Genomic DNA, 17,487 nt, shown 5'->3' with positions numbered 1-17,487 from the left:
CTAAGAATGTTTGTTGTAAGTATTCGTTGTTTTCATCTTTAAGGCCTCTTATCATAATCTCTGAAGCAGATAAATACGGAATCATTTTTACTTTAGTTTAGAGAATGTCATTTCAATGAACTGCATGGGCTGCTGACTCAAGAACGATAATTCAGCACGGCCTATCGAAAAGCAGTAAGTTGCGTGAAGACATTCTGTGTGAACTGTAGTGTATGTATTTGAAACGTAAAAACATCCTTAATCTGAAATCATGAACGGATAATATGAACTGCAATTCAGAATATAAAAAGGGAAGAATATTAAAATGATATTATGATCTTTTGAGAGATGGAGTTAAATGTGGGATTTATTCCAAAATATCTCGATTATTGTTTCGTGAAAATATAACCGCAGGTCGATGGTTTGTGGCAAGAACAATTAAAACCTTTCTTTCGGTTGGGAAACTTTATCGTGACAAAGGCTCTGGAAGGCCTAACTTATTGTCGGCTAACCCTAACATTCAAAGTATAATTGATACCAGTGTAAAGGAAAATGATGAAATAACTGCTAAAGAAATTCAACAAATTTTAGAGGATTGTGGATATACAATAAGTATAGCTACTATCAATAGAATCAGGAGAAATATCGGTTGGTCTATCAGAACCACCCGTTATTGTCAACTTATTCGAGAAACAAACAAACCAAAAAGATTACAATGGGCTCATGACAATATCAATGATAACTTTCATGATGTCATATGGACAGATGAATCATCCGTTGTCATGGAACAGTTCAAGAAACGCAGTTATCGAAAGAAAAATTTTACTCCAAAACGAAAACCAAAACCGAAGCACCCGTTAAAAGTGCACGTATTTTCAGGCATAAGTCGACGTGGTAAAACACACGTGTGTATCTTCAATGGCATAATGAACGCAGATTTGTATGTTGACATTCTCGCAAAAACACTTATTCCTTTTATCAAAGAAAAATTCCCGAATGCTCATCGTTTTATGCAAGACAATGATCCAAAACACACATCTAGAACAGCAAAGATGTTCATGGAAGAAAACAACATAAATTGGTGGAAAACTCCTGCAGGTTAGATCACATTTACAACTACATTTGTTCAGTGATATAAGTCAAGTGAGTTGAGTTTACTTTTGTCCCACTAAAGACTTTTTTTTTAAGGAGGAGGAGGAGGCATTAAACTCGCATATTTAACACATTCCTAAAATTAGTCCGGTTTTATATTAAGAAATTTAAAATATGAAGGACAATTTCAAAGAGAATATATTTCCTTCCAATGCAAATTTAAATTTCAAATTGCATATATCCTATTTCATTCTACTGTTATGCCACGTTAAACAGTACTTAACAATACTTATTTAAAACAAATATTCTATTTTCCTAATTAGAGAGGACACTTTTGTTTTACTTCTAACCTCTCTCTCTCATTCTTTTTTTTTTTCCAGAAAGTCCAGATTTAAATCCAATTGAAAATTTGTGGCATGAAATGAAGGAATACATTCGCAAGTATATTAAGCCAACAAAAGAAGAAGAATTGATTCAAGGAATTTTAAAATTCTGGGAGACAGTTACAGTGGAGAAATGTAACAGATATATAGATCATTTGAAAACAGTTATACCAGAGGTGATTAAAGTGAATGGACAGGCAACAGGATACTAATCCCGCCCACCGACCAAGTATAAAGTAAGAAACTGTTGTTTGACACTTTCACCAATTTCGATTATTCCGCTAACAGCTTATTTAGTTAGTTTGAACGCAAGAATGACAAAGAACGGGAAAAAGATCCCATATGCACTCCTGAAATGGACAGGAAACAATTCCAATTCGTATGATGATAAAGAACACTGGGTACCGAAATTCAAATTACTTGATAAAAACCCAGAAGTTGGAAGAATAGTGAAAATTAAATGGTACGGAAAATTGTGGACGGGAATTTTTATTAGAGAGGACAATTTTACAAAGGCTGATTTAAAATCACGTGTGAAAATGAATAAAATTAGCAAGACTTCCAAATCAGTGCAAAGCAAAAACAAACAAGAGGCCCATGGGCCACATCGCTCACCTGAGGAACAATAGTTATGATAAAATCAGCTCAATGGAGTCATAATACAAACTATCTGGACAATGTACAATAATACATGTAGATCCTATATAAATAAAATCCATTTTCCCCTGGATATTCTTATGTTTATAATCATTAGTCCCTTTTCTAACAGGATGATTTTATAGTCATATCATATGTTGAGTATTGCAGTTCTCAAAAAGATCCCTAACAATAGTTTATATATGGGATATAAACGTACATCAAACTATGAACCTTCTCATGAGGCCAAAAAATTGTCCTGGGGCCAAAGTCTTAACAATTATAAAGAATCATCTGGCTGATTAGTTTCTGAGAAGATTTTTAAAGATTTACCCTATATATTCCTTTGTTAAACTTTGATCCCCCCCCCCATTGTGGCCCCACCCTACCCCTGGGGATCATTATTTTCACAACTCTGAATCTACACTACCTGAGGATGCTTTCACACAAGTTTCAGCTTTCCTGGCTGATTAGTTTCTGAGAAGAAGATTTTTAAAGATTTACTCTGTTTATTCCAATGTAAAACATCGACCTCCAATTGTGGCCCAAACCTACCCCCAGGGGTCATGATTTTCACAAATTTGAATCTACACTACCTGAGGATGCTTCCACACAAGTTCCAGTTTTCCCGGCTGGTTTCTGAGAAGAAGATTTTTAAAGATTTACTCTATATATAATCATATGTTATACTTCGACCCCCCATTGTGGCCCCAACCTACCCCCAGGGGTTATTATTTTCACAACTTTGAATCTACACTACCTGAGGATGCTTCCACACAAGTTCCAGCATTGCCGGCGGATTAGTTTCTGAGAAGAAGATTTTTAAAGATTTACTGTATATATTCCTATGTTAAACTTCGATCCCCCATTGTGGCCCCACCCTACCCTCGGGGGTCATGATTTTCACAACTTTGAATCTACACTACCTGAGGATGCATCCACACAAATGTCAGCTTTCCTGGCCGATTAGTTTCTGAGAAGAAGATTTTTAAAGATTTACTCTATATATTCCTATGTAAAACTTTGATCCCCCATTGTGGCCCCACCCTACCCCCGGGGGTCATGATTTTAACAACTTTGAATCTACACTACCTGAGGATGCTTCCACACAAGTCTCAGCTTTCCTGGCCGATTAGTTTCTGAGAAGAAGATTTTTAAAGATTTACTGTATATATTCCTATGTTAAACTTCGATCCCCCATTGTGGCCCCACCCTACCCTCGGGGGTCATGATTTTCACAACTTTGAATCTACACTACCTGAGGATGCATCCACACAAATGTCAGCTTTCCTGGCCGATTAGTTTCTGAGAAGAAGATTTTTAAAGATTTACTCTATATATTCATTTGTTAAACTTCGACCCCCCCCCAATTGTGGCCCCACCCTCAGGTGAGCTAAAAAGGTTAAGTTTACAATTCAATAAGTTGGTTTCTGGAAGAACAGACTTTGAAAATTTTCGTAATAAATATTGACAATTTTTTTACTTTTTTAATCTTTAGCTTTTAAGATATGTGTACAAACATAGAATTGTGAGCAAATCTCTGTATCTTGCTTATGATTCGAAACTTAACACTCAAATATGGTTAGTAAATAGACATTGTAGGGTAACAAATAAACACAAGAAACATGCACTACATATATAACAAATCAAGAACACAATTTATTTTTTCGAAATGAATCATATATATACATGTATATACCTACATATTTCCGTCAGCGATATAAAACTCTATTTAAACTGAATAAACTCGAGAAAATGCCGAGCATCTCAACAAAACCTATTGCATTAATCTACCATTACGCAAAAGATAATGCCGACTTACCGATAGAATGAATTGTACTTCAGTACCCCTACATCAGATTTTGCTTAATTTGCGCAGGTAAACTGTTAACTGTTTGATTTACCATAGTCTCTGTTTTATTTTAAACGTAAAAATCACGAAATACAGACTAAAGTTCCCAGGTTACAAAGCATAAATAATGAAAACGAAACGAAAATCAGAACAAGCCAACACCAACGTCATGTGTGAAAACTGTCAACGCATTGAAATATTTAGCCTTAATTTACTTCACAAAATCGGCACCAATATATTTTGCATGTTTCAAAAATTTCCCTTCATACGCGAACGGTTGCATAGCAAGTAAATTCATCATAGTCAGATCGACCCTTTTTCGTATAATGTCATGACTGCTTTAAACAAAGAACCTCGTTTTAGAAGTATGGAATAAGAGTCTTGGTAAAATGGGTATGCAAACTCGGGCCGTGGCAAAATAAAAGCCGGGGCAGATCGGCAATCGTCAATTCCAAATACGCATTATTTTGCAGCAATATTTACAGCGAATACAAATATACTGGTCAATCACATATCCCGAAATTTTAATGAGATTGGCAGATTAATACCTGCCAATCTTTTGTTTTGCTCAGACCAAGTCTTGCCTACCCATTTTACCGTAGGTAATTCTTGCGGTATGCCGAGCCCGAAGCTATTAAACTGATTGAAACACGCATTTCCTTTATTATTATTTTCGTAATAACTCAGATTTGAATCAATATTAGCACTTAATTTTTGCAATTTATATTTTCCTTCCCATAAGGATAATTTATGCTAAACTACGTTGAATTGAACTAATTAGTTCTTGAGAAGAAGATTTTTAAAAATGCACCCCCCTTTTTCTACAGTTTCAAGGTTTTCTCCGCTTTGAATACAGATCGGACTTTTATTTCTGCAATTTATATTCGCCCTCCCATAAGGATGCTTTGTGCCAAATTTGGTTGAAATTGGATAAGCGGTTTTAGAGAAGAAGTTCAAAATGTAAAAAGTTTACAGACGGACAGACGGACAGACGGACAGACAGACGGACGGACAGACGGACGACGGACAAAATGTGATCAGAATAGCTCACTTGAGCTTTCAGCTCAGGTGAGCTAAAAAGATAAAGATGAAAGGAAGAAAACTTGTCCAAAGAAAACCGAGTCTGCAAATTCCATGAAAAAAGTGAAAAAGGAAAGTGGAAAGGTAAGTTTTTAAATGAATTTACATAAAAAGTTAATTTTGGGCAATGGGAGCTACATGTAGCATTATCAACACATGCAATCCTGATTAAATTATGGTAGAACGTTGGAACGGTGGGGGATTGGGGGTTGGCGTCATTGCACCTTAGTCTACCATAGGAAATTGTAAGTAGTAATTGATATTGGATTGCTAACACACAGAATAAAGTAAAGAAATATTCACATTGTTGGGAATATTAGTTCAGTTCAGTTAAATTTGCAGAGGCGTGGACCCCCATTTTACTCAATTAATAGGACGATTTCATTTACCTTGAATAGTTGTCATGATAAATATATACGCAAACATTTCACCTGGTTAAACAATATCAGTGTATATAATAATTTGGTACACCATTTAGTTTCCAAAACATTCGACTTAAAGTAAATATCTTGTTTACAAATGACACAACATATAATAGATTTGAAACAACTCCCCCTCATTTAGTAAAACAGGATAGCTTTTACTTCGCGCCATAATGTCACATCCATAATCTTATGCCCTAAACGTTTGATAAATTATCATATAATTGCCTGATGTTGTGACGTCAGTCATATTTAAGGTTTGACAGTTGCATTCTCCGAAACAGTGCTGGCAGTGGGAGCTCGCAATATCAAAATTTTTATAAAAAGGATAAACCGATACATGTTAAATGTGGCAACACGTACATTCACAATTAATGAAAATGTTATATGAGATGTAAAATGCAACCGTGGGCAAGCGTTTTCAAGTAAAAAAGGAGGTTAACATTGCATGCGTGTAATCCATGAGTTATAAATAGATATTAAGCTATGTGTTTAAACGGTGGAAAGGAGGGAGGGGTGTCATCGCAACAAATTGTTACCTTTTGTTTACTACGGTAGAATTTAAGCAATGATTGGATTATCATTATCAACAAAAAATCACTAGTCTGGATTAAAATACACATAAATTTATAAAGCTGGAATATTTACTGGTGGGACCAAATCGCTAAAGCGGGGCGTACCCCGATTTTGATTCAATTGGGCGATTTCATTCATCTTAAAAAGGGTATAATTCGCGTGTCTCACTTCATGTACATTAAATAATTACTAGTAACCAAGTGTGTATGTTTATTCGATTATATTTCTTCTAAATCATTCTGTCTAAAGTGTAATATTTATCGTTGTTACAAAACAAATGTCAAACATTTCATTTGACCCCCTCTCCATGGATCAATGGAAACATCGGAAATCTGCGTGAAAGGTCAGCAGGACTTCACGCCATAGTTGAGTTAACATACCTTGGATCGGACAACTTTGGTTAAAAATATACAAATAAACGTGCATGCGCTCATGTGTTGTTTCATATATCCTTGAATTAGAACTAATGAACTTTATTATCATTAAGAATTTGACAGTCACATTGTCAAATAAATAGCAATATCGGCATCGGAAAATGACGTAAAATACGCCATCATTGAAAATTTAGTTACGAAGATTTTACACAATCGCATTATTTGAATGTTGTGCATTTGATTGTGAATTAGTGAAAATGCACCCTCTACCTAAAATAATTAGAAAGAAGTAAGGTTTGAAATAAAATTTGATTAAAATAAGTCTTAGAAATTTGAACAATTAATGTCAAGGTCATTTTTGTTCCATATATTCATTTCACCATAGATTGGACACAAATTAACCATGCATCGGACAGTTTTCAATGCATGATTTTTTCTAATAATTAGCATGTTAGGTGCCCATTCCTTGTGAGATAATTTAAATGTATAGTAAAATAAAGATTTCAAAAATAATTGATACAAACATTTTCCTCAGACCACTTAAAATTCGAGTTTTATGGATATACTGCCTTTTTAATCCAAAGTTCCTATAGGTGCTGGCACGATAAAGAACCCTCATGATAAATATTCCTTCAAACAGTAGCATTAGTTTAAATTCCTGACTGTAGATTCGAGGATTTATATTAAAAGAAATCTGAATAGAAATTGAATAAATTTATTTTTCCGAACCTCTGTATTTGCGCATTAAAACCAGAATATTTTGTTATTTTTAATTTTAATCTCTACTGTATAGTAGTCCGATACTTGGTAAATATTGTCCGATCCTAACCCTACCGTTCAACACTTCATTAATTTGCTTTTTTTTTAACGTTTTTAACAATTTTAACATTTTTTCTCCAATAATAAAGCAAGGGAAAAACCTGTAACTTTTAAAACAAGTTTTTTTTTATATTTGGACTATAATTGATGCGTAATCAAAGAGAAAAATCCAAGGGTGTCCGATACATGGTGAAATCACCCCTATTGTCGCATTCATAATTTTTACCCCCTCAGAGCACACCATGGGTACAAATGCAGCATTGTTTGAAAACAATAATTTCAACATGTAAATGTACTAGATCGACGAAAAATACTGAAATTATATCTTAAATCTGCACGTTCCGCTTATGAATTTATAAACAGCAGCGAAAATTAAAATTCATTTCTAATAAAATAAATACATGCTTCCAGTAAATGATTTTGTTTAGTCAGGCAAGCTTTTTGGAAAGCTATTACTTGTGATACTATTAAGGAACATATATCCCCTGTACACTTATGCATTTAGCCAAAATTATGATTTATTTTATTGGTATTATGTAATGCTTATATACAATTTTGTTATATTCTTTTACAGGATTTGGTCGAATGAAAATGTTTAATTCAAACATTTTTTTGTTTTTGATATGACCATATTTTATTTAAAAAGGATCGAGAACAATTAAGTTCTTGCAAATATTTCTGTCCCCGTTCCATACATATAACCATGAATCGTGTAAACTTAAAATAGAGTATACAAAAATTATATACATGGCACTCGCATTTTTGTCTAAAATAGAAGTTTTAGAATTTATAATATAGCAAGCATTCTGAGAGTATTAGTATTGCATAAGCAATACGCGTCCCCTACCGGTTCATTTAACCTCTTCAATTGAGAATGCCAAAATGTTGAGACCATGTATATTAAATATAGGATATACGCCATTCAGTATTCGCTGGTAGAAATTTGTGAAAGCAATGCACTGTTATGCACAATATCGTCTTCTGTACCCCAAACCGAACAGTTGAATTTAACAGCCCAAACCCGATGACGAATTCGACTGTAATAATACCCCCCCCCCCCAAAAAAACCCCCCAAAACTGCCGATAAAATATACAACATAGTGCTTGACACAATTTTTATACCAAACTTATTTGTTTATTAGAAATGATAAAAGCAATGATACAAGTGATACAATTAATGCACGATAATATTACTGACTTCATACCGGCCTCATTATTCACTATACACAGAACCCGATAACGAACCTGATGATTAAAACAATCAGAATGTAAAAAATTAATTTTTCTCAAAAATTTGTCCACCAGACGCAAAAAAAAGTGTAAACTTATCTGTAGTTTGACATTTCGAAGCTGTTCAGCAAGTTCCATGTTACCTGAGCAACAATAGACAGAATGAAATCAACTTTATGAAGTCATATCCAAAATATTGGGACAATGAATGAGTAAAATAGATCTCGTATTAAAAGATTTTAAAAATTTTCTACAGATGTTCTTATGTTGAGCCCCTTTTGTAACTGGATGATTTCATAGTTATATCACATATTGAGCATTGTCAGTCTCAAAAACAAGAAAATATCAAATATTTACAAGGGGAGAAAATTGGAAATTATTGAAAATTTTCGTGAAATTTTCAAAAATCTTCTTCTCAGAAACCATTCAGCCAGGAAAGCTAAATTCAAATGGGTTCAAATCATGATCCCCGGGGGTAGCATGGGGTCACAAGGGGAGTGGGGATGACACATTTTTAGAGGAATATACATGTATAGAGAAAAATCTTTCAAAATCTTCTTTTAAAAAAGCATTTGCTTAGAAAAGCTGTAACTTTAGTGGAAGCAACTTCAGATAGTATAGATTCAAATTCGTTCAAATCAAAATCTTGAGGAGTAGGGTGAGGCCACATTGGGGATCCAGTTGTACAAAGGAAAACATTTTTATCATTCACAAAAACTGTAATGTTATCACATATGGTTTACTTATTTGCAAGCATTTTGACAAAATTGCTGATTCTTTAAAATTGTTTAGACCCTGGCCCCTGGACGATTCTTGGGCCTCACAAGGGGTTCAGAGTTTTATGTAAGTTTATATCCCATATATAAACAGTTGTTTAGGATCTTTTTTAGAACTGCAATGCTCAACGTGTGATATGACTATAAAATCATCCTGTTAGAAAAAGGACTTGATTATAAACATAACAATATCCAGGGGGAAAATAGATTTTTATTTACACAGGATTGACATGTATTATACCACATTGTCCAGATATTTTGTATTATGACTCCATTAAGCTGATCTTATCATGCCTATTTTGCTCGTTCTTTGCAAGAAATATATAAACATTAAACTACCATACAAAGACTTTAGCAAGTCCACCATCTGGTCGGTGATTTAGCAGGTTTTCCAAATCTTAGTCCCTGTTTTGCATCATTTGAAGCACGAAAGAGAGCAGAAGTGATTTAAACGTAGAGTCTTAAACAAGTTTACGTAAAACCATTTTATATAATTCTTTTGTGACAATAAAAATTCTAATTACTTTTCACAGATACTAAAGATTGGTTCCGCTCCAAGCTTACCTGATTCAACCTTCATTGTAAGTGAAATTTGAAGAATAGGTAGATTAATGCATATTACCATAAGTGATGGATTGTAAGACTTTTCATGTGATGAATACTGTACCTTTGGAGAAATTTTTAAATGTTTATTGTAAAGCTGCTGCTGTGATTATATATATATATATATATATATATATATATATATATATATATATATATATATATATATATATATATATTCTTTTTATCAAACATCAAATCATAATCTAACTATATCCAAGTTTACAATAAACAAATTGATTTATTAATATTCATGTATTGTATATTACAGAGAACAAAATGTGCGACTCAGAACAAGGTATGTATTCGATTAAACTACTGAAATTTTGACATTTGAGTCAAATTCGGTTTATAATTTGAATGTGTTTTTGTGCAAAGGTTGGACAGCATAAGGAATCGTCGGCAACTCATACATCTCCATATTCTTCAAAGCTTCAAAGTTTCACAACACCAGTTTGGTGGAAGTCACAAACAAAGTAAGACCGATTTTTCATTCAGAACTACTTAGAGGAAAACCCCGCCACACAATTCATGTACAATGTATTTTCAAAAACTTAAACATGCTATAAGCAACACGATACAATATCGCATCACTCGCGGATCATAAGAGTGTAACAGACACCTTGCATCCCGTCCTTCCTCCCACTTTGAAATCAGAATTAGTTATTAAATTAAAATGGGAAAATACAAACAATTTTAGACTAAAACTTAAATATTAAATGCAGTCGTTTGTATACGATGATAATCCGCAATTTACATGGTAAATGCTTTTCGACAACATACATTTGGAATGAATACTCTCAATGTTTTCATTATTTCAGAGAATTGAGAAGTCTCCAAAGTCACCGAAGTCTCCATGCACCAGATTGGGGGAGGTCACAAACATTGTAAGACTAAGATTTTATAAAGAGTCGCCCCACAATTTATGTTCATTATGTTGTCAATGAAAACAAAAATGTAACAAAAAGAGGGGATGGGTACCTCATACTGCGTTCTTCTCATATCCATGAATCAAATATTTCTATAGATACAGAACGAAAGAAGACTGAATACTCCGTCCCCAAAATCTCCAAAACACTTTCCAAATAAGGTAAATAATCAAGCATAAATTAACTGTTCCTATAATTCAGAATTCGTATCAGATTAAAATGTATAGGTTTTTACATATAATTAGAGAATGAACAAAGAAAATACTATTTAACAACATCTGGAATTAACACTTTCGTTGTCATTTCAGAGAACTGAGAATTCTCCAAAATTACTTACATGTAACACCAGACTGGAGGAAGTGAAAAAGAAGGTAAGCCATAGTTATCATACAGATCATCTTAGAAAGAAACCGCCACACAGTTTTCCTACAAAGTATTATCAACCCACTAAATATCCCACCATAAGACTTCCACCCCAACCCTTTACTAATATTTTTGGATCCACACCTGCTCAACACCATGCGTTCTTACATAGTAATAAGATTAATCATTTTATTGCACAGCCTAATAATTAATAAATGTTTATGAGTGAAAAAAATATCCTCAAAATCATTTTACAGGAACATAAAGAACGTCAACTTAGTACATGTACCCTGTCTTCAAAGTCTTCAAAACTCCTTTCAAAAAAGTAGATATTCTAGCAGACTTTGGGTTTTAATTTGTTTGTATTTTACCAAGCACATTTAAACAACATTGTGAATGAACACACTCAATGTTTTCATCATTTCAGAGTACTGAGAAGTCTCCAAAGTCTCCAAAGTCTCCTACTACTAGATTCGGGAAAGAAACAAGCAAAGTAAGACTTAATTTTCATACAGAACTTCTCAGAGAGCAGCTAGTACTCAATTTATGGACAATATGTTTTCCACAAATAAAACATGCAAGTAGTTACACGAATCAAAAGTCGCATTATGCGCAGATAAAGCGGGGGGGTTACACAACCTCCCTTCACCATTAAAATTGAAATGAAGTATCATTGAATTTTCATAGGAAAAAACCAACAAATAAGTCTTGAAGCCTCCACAACTACAGACTACAGACAGTGTGCCCTTCTTCAAATCCCAACTCCCTTCTTTAATTAATTTTTCTGGATCCGCCCCTTCTCCTTGCAATGTAATTTACCAAGTAATGAAATAAATCACTTTCATACGTAGCTTTGCAGAATATGTTAATGAGTGAAATTCATATACCGGTAATCCCTTAAACCGTAATCAAACATTTTACAGAAACATAAAGAACGTCAACTTAGTACATGTACCCCGTCTTCAAAGTCTCCAAAACTCCTTTCAAAAAAAGTAGATATTCTAGCAAACACTTTTGTGCTTTATTTGTGTATTACAACAATTTGAATTTTACTAAGTACATTTAAACAACATCGTGAATGAACACATTCAATGTTTTCATCATTTCAGAGAACTGAGAAGTCTCCAAAGTCTCCTACTACCAGATTCGGGGAAGAAACAAGCAAAGTAAGCCTTAATTTTCATACAGAACTTCTCAGAGAGCAGCCGAATCACCATTCATGGACATTATGTTTTCCACAAATAGAACATGCAACTAATAACACGACCCAAAAGTCGCATTATGTGCAGATAAAGGGGCGGGGGGAGGGGGGTATTTACACAACCTACCTCCCCCATTGAAATTGAAATTAAGTATCATTGAATTTTCATAGGAAAAATCCAACAAATAAGCCTTGAAGCCTCCACAACATCAGTTTACCATTCTTCAAATCCCAATTCCCTTCTTCAATTAATATTTTTAGATCCGCCCCTGCCTGCCTGCAAAATGTTTATTACATAATAATGAAATAAATCACTTTCATACCTAGCTTTGCAGAATATATGTTTATGAGTGAAATTTATATAATCCTTTAAACCAGGATCAAACATTTTACAGGAATATAAAGAACGTCAACTTAGTACATGTACCCCGTCTTCAAAGTCTTCAAAACTCCTTTCAAAAAAGGTAGATATTCTAGCAAACACTTTTGGGCTTTATTTGTTTGTGTACTACAACAATTTGAAATTTACCAAGCACATTTAAACAACATCGTGAATGAACACACTCAATGTTTTCATCATTTCAGAGAACTGAGAAGTCTCCGAAGTCTCCTACTACCAGATTCGGGGAAGAAACAAGCAAAGTAAGACTTAATTTTCATACAGAACTTCTCAGAGAGCAGCTGATACTCAATTTATGGACAATATGTTTTCCATAAATAAAACATGCAACTAGTTACACGACCCAAAAGTTACATGTAGCTGCAGGTCTGTAGCTCTCCCGGTCTGAAAAAATTCTGATGGAAAAATTCGGAGCTACACTGCAACTTATTGAAAAAAATGTGTATTCGTTGAGCACAAAAAACGATATCGTCTTTTTACTCGCCTTTCACTGATAGCCTTTTTTAAAAACACCATCACCAGCCCCGTTAATTGAAATGATGCAATTGTTTCCATGTAAAAATGGCGACACTCTCGATCTCGATATAAATTTAACATTTAACAACTTCATTTTCCAAAGTCGGGTAGGGTGTTAAGGTGAAAGTCTGAGGCAAGTAAAGAGACGATATCAGTAGTAAATTGCATGCAGAATATAACGGTACTAATTTTCCTCACAAAATTTGGTCGTGGCTATTTGTATACTGTATTGCTCTTCTTTAAAAGAAGAGCTATATATAAAAATATAGGAAACGTTAGTAGAATAAAATAAATGGAAATTTTCTTAAGGTAGTTTATAGCTTAACAAATCATATTTTAAAACTTCAGGTAGATCTGATGGTTAATTGCTTTTAACCTCCCAGCATCTTTAAACAACATTTGCTATGAACACTATCAATATTTTCATATTTTCAGAGAATTGAGAAGTCACCAAAGTCACCGAAGTCTCCATTCACCAGATTGGGGGAGGTCACAATCAATGTAAGACTAAGATTTTATAAAGAACTTTTTAGAGAGTAACTGCCACACAATTTATACACGTACAATATACATTTAAAAAATCCTAAACATGCAAACGTGCACTTAAGACGGAGTTTCCATAAAAAAAAACTTGATTGTTTTATAATTTTGAGCAGTTGTCCATAATCTCTCGAATAATTAAAACATTATTTTTAAAGAATAAATTGACTTGTATGCCGCAATTTAAAACAAAATCTGATTTGGTTTTAGATAAAACAGAGTTGCACGTTTCACTTTTGTCGCCCCTACACGTCCAGATTAGTAGCGTATAAAAGGAGAAAAACAGCAATTTTAACAAAATATATTAATGTTCTATTTGTGAATAATATCTCAATCAGTAAAGCAAACATATATCAATTGCAGTAAAAATAAATATTTTAGTTGCATTTTTCAAATAAAATATTATCAAAAAAAAATGTAATAATCGATCGCACGGATGTCATTCATTTTGTTGCAAATCGACTTTAATCAACAACAAACAAAAAATATTCGATTAAAAGGAAAGATGCAATGTCGGTTTAGGAAAATGAATAAATATATCGTTTTATATGTACATGAAATCAAGATGACTTGTATCGACATGCATATTTAATCATTATTATGTTTTAGCAGAAGAAAAAGTCACCAATACAAAAAGTAGAACCTTTGCACATTACGGTATGTAAACGATTTTATAACTAGATTCTTTCTTTAAGCCTTACACCGCTCGTAATTGGCACCGTCACACAGATATATAGGTTTATTCCCACTTAGCCAACATTATAGTCTGTTTTTACAAGTGAATGTATTTGTAATAAATTATCTGAGAATAGTTTGATGAAAACAAATAAACGATAGCCTACTATTAGTAACAAATGCAACGAAAATCTCCTACACTTATTTGGTGTAGAGATCCATCCTAAAAATAATAAAATATGATGCATAAATTTTTTAGAAAATACTGGTAATACTAAATAAAATATATATTACATACTTTTGATACTAATTGAAACATAAATCTTCTTTATATCTGTTATGTTATTTATTTAAAAAAGCAGTAATTTTGCAAATAATCAGAATGAATATATAAAAGTAACCATATCTAATATTTTTGCAAAAAATATATATCAGCAATTTTCTCCAAGATAATTACATAAAAACTTTTATATGTATAAACTTATACTGGTACATGCATGATTAAAACATTTTAGTATACAATTATAAAATGTTTAAATTGGATGTATAATTACATAAATGAAATTGATCAGTTTTTAAAGAATATAGACTAGATAGATACACATAATCATGGTCATTAGTTTACAGAATCAAAAGCATGGAATTATAAATTATGAGATCTGATCCCTTTGATTTCTTTACACCCGATTACACACCAGAACCGTAGCCGATGTGAAATATTCCTTTTGTAGTCTTTGGATGTTATGCATAAATTTCTTATTTTATGTGCATACTCTGTTGATTTGACCTGTTTATTGGATGTTAGTATTCTCCTGGCTTGAAAACAAGTCCGTAAATTTTGATAATTTCGTCGCAACCGAATGGGTTGTAGGGATAGGGCTGATGAAAAAGAAAAAAAGAAATATGGCGAACAGAGCCATTTACGAGGGGTGCTCCGCTTTAATACAAACGAAATCTTTATAGTACAAAAAAGAAGCTAAGGCTGCAAGGCATTTAAGTACTAGTAAATCTTGTCCGTCCTTCTTATATCTTTTACATTGTCTTTCATATATTTTCTACATAACAATTTTTGAATATTTTTGTAAAAGACTCTAATAGAAAACAAATATCAATCATCAATATCCTTCAAAGATACTAATATATATTAGTCTGCAATAAAAGTATTTTACATAGCCACGAAACCTCTATAGTGTCATCAAAAATCTCGTTTCGGTTGTTTACAGGTTAGAGATAATCATGTAAACCTTCCCACTCCAAAAACGTCTCCTATGACAGAAGAGGAATCTGCTTTTTATACTGAAGACGTTGGCGCAAGAAGAAGTCTTTTTAATACTGATTCATCAAACGCAAATGTGAGGATCAATATACATTAATAAGCATCTAACTGCAACACTCCTAGCTTTTGAGCGAGTATGACAATTATTTATTTCTTTTCACAGTTTGAAGATTCGACCATTCCTGACACAGATGAAGGTATGAATTTACATGTGTATGCAAATATGCATATTCAATTAATTTTTCAATTCTCTGGACATCTGGTGCAATGATTTATTATTTTATTTAAAAAAATGTTTCTTTCTACAGGCATTGAAGACGTTTTAAACAGCCGTAATTTCAAGATGATGGGCAATGCAGGCCCTTCTTTGATAGCAAGGTCACTTGTTAAAAGACTTTACACAGGACAAGAGCTGGATGCAGGATATTTAAGTAAAGAATTCGGAAAGAAACTAGATGAAATAAGAATGAAAAAGATCAAAGGTTTGTATTGCAAATCTACACTACGTCCTAATAAAATCTATATTTCCTTTCCTTGAGAACCACCTCCTACAGGGTAATAGTTTTTTTTTATTAGTTTTTTTTTTTTTTCAGAGACTATTCTTCGAGAATTTGATATTCCCGGTGTACTCCACCGATCAGTCTGGAAGGAGTGCACGACCTCCATTGTTCAAATGCTTAAATATAACAGAAAAAAGTAAGCTTCTTTCTTTGAAAATTAAAAAAATACGAATTTTGTATAGATTAGAATTATAATAGTAAAAGTTTCATTTTCAAAACATTTTTTTTTCAATCTGAAGTAAAAACAAAATATTTGATGGGATGTCATTATCATAAATGTATCAATTAAAAAATCATTTAGATGAATTAGTATCATGGTAACCCCAACGAAGCTACTCAAGTTGAATTTTATTGAAAACAAGTTATGTAAAAGTGTGATATTGAATTATATAAGGACCCATTATTATATTAAATGCTTGTTCTTATGGAACATATGTAATATTTCTAATATCTATATGGTTTATTTTTCAGGACAAGATTGTGCAAATCGAGTTCATCTTTGGCAAGAGCTTAAGGAGCTGCTAACTATAATTGTTCCATCAGTTCATTTTTCCGTCTCAAAAATCATCGCCTTTTGTCGTTAGTTCTGTCCAACTGCGTAACATTTATTTCCTTAAAACTTTGTGACGCAGAATAATGAATGAACTGGTAATATCATATCTGCATCGATAGTTTGTGTACACCTTTTTATGCATTTCACATTACGTTTCTTGCGATCATAATGCAATGTCCTGTAGTCAGAAACATTTCTAACTACAAACAACAACAACGATAAATCAAGCTTAAGAGAGAGAGAGAGAGAGAGAGAGAGAGAGAGAGAGAGAGAGAGAGAGAGAGAGAGAGTGTGTGTGTGTGTGTGTGTTGATATTGCTAAAAGTCTACGCACAGTTGCAATATACTTAAAATATCAATTTTAACAAAATATCAACTGTCACAATAATGGCCAACTTTTTAAAGTACTGTACATATCAAAACACACACAAACACATTCTCATGTGTTTAGACAATGCCGTAATAAAGCTAAGTACCAAGTATATGTAGGTTTACGTTAATTTTTCACATGAGAATTTCATTTGGTTTCAGAAACAAAAGATGAAGTATCCGATACTGACACGTTGCATGTGAAAAGTATAATTCAAATGTTAGTTTATATTTATGTTCCGAGATTTTTAATAGGTGTTTTTTTTATAACTTAGAGGATCTTG

General features: G+C 33.0%; 1 protein-coding gene and 1 long non-coding RNA gene across 2 annotated transcripts in view; both read left to right on the top strand.

Annotated features, from left to right (window-relative positions):
• The window catches only part of LOC105326691 (mediator of RNA polymerase II transcription subunit 8-B), a 121,247-nt gene that overhangs the window by 57,383 nt on the left and 46,377 nt on the right, over positions 1-17,487 (top strand). The window lies entirely within an intron of this gene.
• Positions 5,018-10,259, top strand: LOC136269921 (uncharacterized). Its single transcript, XR_010707541.1, has 4 exons — positions 5,018-5,106; positions 9,753-9,800; positions 10,094-10,120; positions 10,201-10,259. It is a non-coding gene; the product is annotated as an uncharacterized lncRNA (long non-coding RNA).

Source organism: Magallana gigas, chromosome 7 (genome assembly GCF_963853765.1).
Source record: "Magallana gigas chromosome 7, xbMagGiga1.1, whole genome shotgun sequence".
In the NCBI taxonomy this organism is placed as follows: Eukaryota; Metazoa; Mollusca; class Bivalvia; order Ostreida; family Ostreidae; genus Magallana; species Magallana gigas.
Note: the sequence above shows the minus strand (reverse complement) of the source record. Positions and strands in the feature narration are given on the sequence as shown.